At 50.7% G+C, this 7,727-nt stretch overlaps 1 long non-coding RNA gene and 1 other non-coding gene across 2 annotated transcripts; both read right to left on the bottom strand.

The window, feature by feature from the left end:
* Window positions 1-1,555: 1,555 nt before the first annotated feature.
* On the bottom strand, window positions 1,556-5,304 carry LOC141576988 (uncharacterized). The gene is made up of 2 exons (XR_012505422.1): window positions 1,902-5,304; window positions 1,556-1,763 (listed from the first exon to the last, which is right to left on the bottom strand). It is a non-coding gene; the product is annotated as an uncharacterized LOC141576988 (long non-coding RNA).
* Window positions 3,091-3,199, bottom strand: LOC141577003 (U6 spliceosomal RNA). The gene has a single exon (XR_012505434.1). It is a non-coding gene; the product is annotated as a U6 spliceosomal RNA (small nuclear RNA).
* Window positions 5,305-7,727: the final 2,423 nt, after the last annotated feature.

Below are 7,727 nucleotides of genomic sequence, written 5' to 3'. Positions count from 1 at the left end.
TGGGGGGGGGGAGGGCACGCCACTGCACGTGTTCTTTGTCAACTCCCTGTTTCTCTCTTCTCGAGTTATCTCTTTGGGACGGCTCCCACACTGGGTGAAAACAGACAGACAGGCTGGTATGTCTCCCTACCCCACCCTTCGCCCCCAAATGACTGATCTCCTGTCCCATCAGAATCACCACTTGTTTTCCAACGTGGCTTTCTTGGATCCTGGAGGACTTGTAAAGGAAAAGCCCAGCTGGGCTAACAAGCTAAAGTCACAAATCTAAGTGTGATAAGTGTCCGTTTACTGATCTAAGTTCTGCTGGGCTAACTCGTAAATCTGAAGTTTAGTGTCAGTTTACTGGGCTAACAAGCTAACTCGTAAATCCAAGCTCAACAAGTGTCAGTAACGTGATCTGTTCCAAATTGATAAGCTCCAGTGTAGTGATCCTTTGCTTTTTGTTGTTTGAGCCTTATTGGCGAATAGACCCATATTTGTAATTAACCCTATGAAACCTCATGTGCACGTCTTGGAGGTGCTCAGAGCTTCGGAGCAGAAGCCCCTCTGAGCCCGCCGGTGTAATAAATCTGAGTACTCCAACCCTCCGAGAGGTGCTTGTTTCTTGGCTGGCCTGTCATTTCCGTAACAGACTGATATCAACTTAGAGCCAAGATGGGCGCAGAACTGAAGGAGCTTCTCGGCTGGCCTAAGAAGCCTGTCGTCGTGATGTGGGAGGCATTCTTTACGAGGGACCTATCTGATTAAGTGCTTGACCGCCTTTTGGACTTTGAACCAACTTGGAGATAGGAACTAGGATGAGAGGGCACCCGAAATAGCTCAGCAAACTCTTCTCCATCCTTAGAAGACAGACAGACAGACAGACAGACAGACAGACAGACAGACAGAGTGAGTGTGTGTGTGTGTGTGTGTGTGTGTGTGTGCGCGCGCGCGCGCGCGTGTTTGTGCGCGTGCGGGGGTGTGGGAGAGGGAGGAGATGACGTCAGCGTACTGGACACTGTTTCAGTGACATGGGGAGTGCTGTCAACTAGGAAGGAACGTCATGTATTCTTCAGCCTTGTGTCTGTACAGGTGGGTACACTCAGGGTTCCAGAAAGGATGGGATATTCCTGGCAGTCGTCTACTGCCCTGGCATCGAGGGCTGGCTGGCTGGCTGGCTGTCATCCAAAGTGGAGGCTCTCGTGAAAGGGACGGAACCGAGTCCCGAGGAGATGCCTCCTTCACTGACTTTCATGTAAACACAGTGGACCACAGCCTCCGGAAAGAGGGTGGGTGGCACACGTGGCCCCAGTCTGTTCTGTCCATTCGGCAAATGGCCTGGGTTAGGGGAAACCCAGCATGGCGACCATCCGACAGGCCGACCCACTGACCCACGGACGTGCTCGGTTTCTCCCAGCTTCCTGGATGACCTCCCCCACCCACCCACACCCCACCCGCATTCCTTCACCCACCGTGGTGTCTGGTGTCAGGGCACTTGGAAGATGACTCCCATTGTTCAATAGACAGGGGCAGGAAGATTCCTATAGGACCGCAAAAACAGTCAACTGGCCATACATACATACATACGTACAAACTTTTTGTCCCCAGAGGCCTCAGACCTCCTCTCTCTGGACACGCTGAACCCCAGTAACTGGCCCCCATTCAACTGCCACATAGTAGGGGTCATCCAGACGTTCTTGGGATGGTAGGTATGACTTCCAAAGGGGTTGAAGCCTTCCTTCCCCCGCTGCAAGCCTGATGCCATCAGCATGGCCAGGACACTGCTACAAACAAACAAACAAACAAACAAACAAATAAACAAACAAACACACACACACCACCACCACCACCACCACCACCACCAACAACAACAACAACGACAACAAAAGACAAACACATGCGTATGTGACTTGGGGACATACTTTCCGCAGCCTCCAGGGACGAAGGCACCCGCTTCGCTGGGTAAATCCTACGAGGCTTCACTAAAGCGCTTGCCAACTTACTTCTCAGAAGGATCGATCTCTGCCCCCATCACCCGCCATCATCAGGCAAGGTCGTCAGAATCCATGGGAGATATAGACTAGAAGAAGAAGTAGAGGAAGGAGGAGGAGGAGGTGGAGGAGGAGAATCAGTGACATGAGGTGTGTACGACTTCTTGTCTCCAAGAGGATTGAGTTTTAAATTTTTTTCTTTTCAGATACAAGGGAAAATAAACTTTTGTTTTTTCCCCTTCCTTCCCTTTTAGAGGCGGACACCCACATGGTAACTATCATACCTCTGTCAGCAGAATGGAATCCTTTCTCTTTTTCTCCCTCCCTGACCCTTCTGGGATTCAGAAATCCTCCGTGAGGATTTTTCTATTCTTGGCAGCAGAGTTATTAGCATCATTGACTTGGAGGCAAAAACTTAGGTTTCCATTAAACTGGGATAGACATGCATGGATAAGAGATACTAGTGCTACTCGTTTTCCTTAGGGTTCCCCTGTGTCTGTGGGGGGTGTGTGTGTGTGTGTGTGTGTGTGTGTGTGTGTGTGTGTCTGTGTGTCTGTGTGTCTGTGTGTCTGTGTGTCTGTGTCTGTGTCTGTCTGCCTGCCTGCCTGCCTGCCTGCCTGCCTGCCTGCCTGTTTATTGTAGGAACTCTCTGTCAATGGAAGTATAGTTGACTTACAATGTTGTGTTCATTTATGACGTACGGCATAGTGATTCACTTATTCACACACACACACACACACACACACACACACACACACACACACGTATACTTTTTCAGGATAGGTTATTACAAGCTATTGAACATAGTTCCCTGTGCTAGACAGTAGGACCTACTTGTGTACCTAGTTTGTATAGGGTGGTTTATATCTGCTAATCCCAAACTCCTGATTTATCCCTCTGCCCTCCCCCGTTCCTCCACCCTACCCTGTCCCCTGTGTTAACCATCGGTTTCTTTTCCATGTCTGCGAGTCCAGTCTGTTTCTGGTTTGTAAATAGGTTCCTTGGAGTCTTTTTAAAATGGAGTTATTTATGTATGGATGGGTGTCTTGACTTACTTTCAGATCCCACCTAGAAGTGATGGCATAGGATATCTGTCTTCCTCTGGGTGACTGACATCACTAAAGCTACGGAACGCTTCACGTATGTGCGTGTGTCGTCCACGTTCAGGGGCCGTGCTGATCTTCTCTGGATGGTTCCCGTGTTAGTCGATGTGCTGTGGCAGCAAGCGCTTGCCTTAGGGTTTTTGTCTCAACCTGAAAGCCGGCCCGGAGACTGAAGGTCTTCTAGTTGCCTCCACTATCTGCCTAGGACCATCTCCACGAACGTTTCCCATTTTCTCTCACCCTTTTGTCTTGGCATCATTGAGTACTAAAATGCTCCGTCTCCTGAAGCCCTGCAGACTGAAGCTGGACAACGGGAGGTAAACGTCAGAGAAATGGCCACAACAGCTCCTGTGGAAACCATCCTAGGGCCTGTTTTTGGAGGAGCCGCTCAGAGAGTTGAGCCGAACACCCCAGGACATCATCAGAGGCATTTCAAACTGCTCGAGCCGTTTCGATGACCCCGATGTGTGGAAATCTCCTACCAGACTGACCCCCTACTCCCGGCCCTGAATCTGGTTTCTCATCTGCTCCAATGATTAACCTTTGTGCTGTACTTTGGTTTTCCACACAAGTGCCTCTTAGGCGATACCTGACTGCTTGCTCCCTAGGCCTAGCTTCAGAAGCCCATCGACACCACCGCCTCCTGAGACGAGATACTACAACTGTTTCCTTGAACAGACCTGTTCTCAGAACTAAGAAACTGGGTCCATGAAACGCAGGCCCTCTAGGAAACTATTCCCTCCCTCCTGCCCCCACACCACACGCACGCACGCACGCACGCATGGACGCACATGCACAGTCAACAGCCCAGCTTTTAATGTGTAAAACTTCCAGGGAAGTTACAGAATAGGGAAATGTTGGGGTCCAGAGTAGGCTGCCCCAAAATGTGCCCGATGGACTATGCTGAATGAAAGGGACTTCACAACTGGCCAAGGGGGAGGGTATAGGTCAGTGGTAGACTGTGTGCTTAGCAAGCAAGCACAAGGTCCTGGGTTTAATCCCCAGTACCTCCGGTCAAAAATAAATACATAAAATCGAATTCCTCTCCCCGCCCGCCCCCCCCAAAGTATACACTGCTGTATGTCAACTCTGTCTCAATAAAACTGGAAGAAAAAAAGGAAAAAAAAAATGATTTAACAAAAGAAAGAAAGAAACAAACAAAGAACTGCCCGAGGCAAGAGGAACACTCTGGCCCTCCTTTCTGCCTCCCTGGAAGCAGGGGAAAAAGAATTTTGTTTTTTTAAAGTCTCCCATCCCAGAGGAATCTATCAAGTCAGAGGTCTGCTTCCATGCCCTTCCATGATTCTCAAACGGTGTAGTGGGGTTTACCCAGATTAGGAAAAGGAGGGGACTCCTTTGGCCTGAGACCAGGCGAGATTCTCCCCCTCCCTCCCGCCTCCCTCCGTGCAGTTGGGACGGGGTGGCCTAAGGGTGGGGAAATTGAAACCAAAGAACAAAAGCCGTTCAACAGAGAGGAGCCGGAGGCCAAGTCAAAGGCTCTGACCTGAGCACAGAGCTTTCTGCATTTGAATGAAGCGATTGAACGAGGCCCTGCCGAATGGATCCTCCTGACGTCCCCGCCCCCGCTTCCAGGAGACAGTCAGTCGATTTGGGACCGATCGGTGGAGAAGGCCTGGGAGGCGGCGGCGGCGGCGGTGGCGGCGGCGGCGGCGGAAGCAGCGGCGGGGGCGGGGGGGGGTGGAGCGCGGGCGGGGGCGGGACCAACGGTCGCTCCAACTCTGCCTGCCTGCCTGTCTGCCTGCCTGCCTGCCTGCCTGCCTGCCTGCCTGCCTGCCTGCCTGCCTGCGGGGCTGAGGCCTGAGGGCCACGCTGGTTCCTGCCACTCAGGGAAACTTCTGCAGGTGTTGCCGAAAGATCGCCCTCCCCCACCCCGTCCCTGACGAGCCAAATAACCCAGAGACAGGGTCTTAGAGTTTAGAAGAAAAGAGGCAGCTTGATTGCTTTGCTGGGCAAAGGGGACTCACAGCAGGCTAGTGCCCTCCAAACTGTGAACCCGTCTTGGGGTTGGGGTTTCATGCTTCTGTGGACGAACAGGTTGGAGCATGAAAGGGAATCACAACAGGCGGGAGCACAAAAGGTGCTCATGATCAACAAGGGTCTCTGATGAAACTTCCTCCTAAATCTGGATGAGTGTCTGATAACATGGGACCTCCTGGTGGTCTAGTAGGTCATCAGCCCGTGACCTTCTTTATCTGGTCAGACTCACCCGGCGGCACCAGCGCCACGGAGGAACTCGGGGTGGGGGGTGGGGGGTGGGAGGGGGCTGGTCGTTCTCCTGAGCTTATCCTCCCGTGACTCCCTTCCTGGGGAAAGACTCAGACGCCAAACATGATTGTCAAGTTGAACGATCAGAGGAAGGTCAAATCAAACAGTTAGAATCGACAACTTTAGCTGTTTTTAACAGTGGGCCTGGAGCTGGGAGCGGTGTCTGGTCAGTCGAGTTTGCTGATCGTTCTAAAAGCAAGCAGTAAGCATAAAGCCAAAAATTGGCTTAGCCTAAGTGCGGCCACTTCATGATTCCTCCTTCACTGGGGGCTGAGGCGTGGGGGAGGGCGGGGGTGGGGGACAGGACTGAGGTGGCGGCGAACTTCTCCGTGAATGCTCGGAGCCGAACTGCTCTCTGGGCCTAGGTCTGAAAAAGGCCTGAGTCTCAGCTATGACAGATTCTCTCTCTTTCTGGGCACATGGACTGACTCGCCCCGCATCCTCCCATCCTGTCAGACCCTTTGGACACACACCTCCACCTGAAGAGTTCTCTGGCCTCGTCCAGAAAAAACAAACACACGCACGAACAAAACCAAACGAGCACACAGAAACCCTGCTGATCTCCTTGGACCCCATTCACTTCGGAGAGTCCCTCTCGTAGAAATCCCCTCTGCTCGATGATTTCACCACAGCCGCCTCCCTTTCTCCGGCACAGTGACCCCCCACCCCCACCCCTGCGTGGGCCCTGTCCCTCTACCTATCAAAAACCAAACCCCAGGAGAAAAGAAAATCAGAATGCTGTTTTGAGCCACTGGATCTGTGAAAGGAACCAAACAGAAAGCTGAAATAACCAAACCAGCCGAACACCAAAAGCGAACAGACAGATACCCCAGAAAGAAGGGCACGCTGACCCTTGCCCCTTTCCTTCCTGGAATCAGGACATAACATAGATCTACACCCCACCCCCCACCCCACCCTCCCCAGATGTCTTCTTTATGCCGGAACGAGAGTGACGTTCTTATTGTCAACGGTGCTGTTATGGAAATGACAGGCCGGCCAAGAAACAAGCACCACTCGGAGGGTTGGAGTACTCAGATTTATTATGCCGGCGGGCTCAGAGGGGCTTCTGCTCCTAAGCCTTGAGCACCTCCAAGACGTGCACGTGAGGTTTTATAGGGTTAAGTACCAGCTTGGGGTATTCGGCCAATAGGCACGCAATAGCTTTAGCAACATCATTATCACGAAAGTAGAGGCAGTGAGGCAGCAAACCAACATTTCAAGGCCAGATATGTCTCTTTGAAAATCCAGCTGGCTAGCAAAATATGAACAGGGAATCAGCAAACCGGCACTTATTAATTTAGATTTACGAGTTAGCCCAGCAGAACTCAGATCAGTAATCCGACACTTGTTACACTTAGATTTGCGACTTAGCTTGTTATCCCAGCTGGGCTTTTCCTTCACAGTGTAAAGCGGAGAAGGAGAGAATTCTGTACAAACAGACCTCGATGAAAAGAATCCTCACCCTCTTTTAGGCCCCCACCTCAACACACGTGCGCGCACACGCGCGCACACACACACACACACACACATGCATGCACGCACGCGCGCGTATAGTTACTCCTGTTCTCTCTCTTTCTCTCTCCCTCTTCCTTTCTTACTGATTTTTTAAAAATGTTTACTGATAACACAGAAAATAATTGCTTAAATGTTGTCCAGGAATGATATTCATTTTTGAAAACATGATATATATTGTAAAGGATTTGGGCTCCCTTAGAAAAATCCCAGTCCAGGCACGATTGTATAGCACCTCCTTTCACTTTCAAGTGTCTCATTTCAGACAATAAAGTAGCCAGTCATCTTCCTTGTGCATGACCTTTGTAACTGGCACAAGTCAAACGGCACAAAATTCAGACCCAATCTCCTGATCCATATGATTCTCATATTCTTTTTTTTTTTTTTTTTTTTTTTTAGCGAGTCCAGAAGCTATGGGTCTGTGCCAACCACCCGTGGCTGTTCACTATCCAGCATTTCTTCCATTATCTTTATGTTGTCCTGTTTCTTGGAAGTATTAGTGCAGCTACTTTTCCCGATGGTCTGTCTCTGTCTCTGTCTCTCACTCTTTTCTCCTTCTTTTTTTTGGGGGGGGGAGGAGGGGGATGGGTTTGATTAGGTTATTTATTTATTTTAATGGTGGTTCTGGGGATTGAACCCAGGGCATCATGCATGCTAAGCAGGCACTCTAACAATGATCTATATCCTTCTCTACACCGCCCCCCCGACCCTCCAGCACCCCCCCCCCGTCCCCGGCCAGGGCCTGTCTTTGCTCAACCCAATAGAAAAGCATTTATGTTTTGCCAGTTTCCTGGGTCCTTCTTTGTTTCATAAAACTGAGAAGAAATACACGTGGAAGTTCTCTCCTATGAATTGA

The sequence above is a fragment of the Camelus bactrianus genome, unplaced genomic scaffold, assembly GCF_048773025.1.
Source record: "Camelus bactrianus isolate YW-2024 breed Bactrian camel unplaced genomic scaffold, ASM4877302v1 HiC_scaffold_55, whole genome shotgun sequence".
Classification (NCBI taxonomy): domain Eukaryota; kingdom Metazoa; phylum Chordata; class Mammalia; order Artiodactyla; family Camelidae; genus Camelus; species Camelus bactrianus.
The sequence above is the reverse complement of the archived record's forward strand: the minus strand, read 5'-3'. Positions and strand labels throughout refer to the sequence as shown.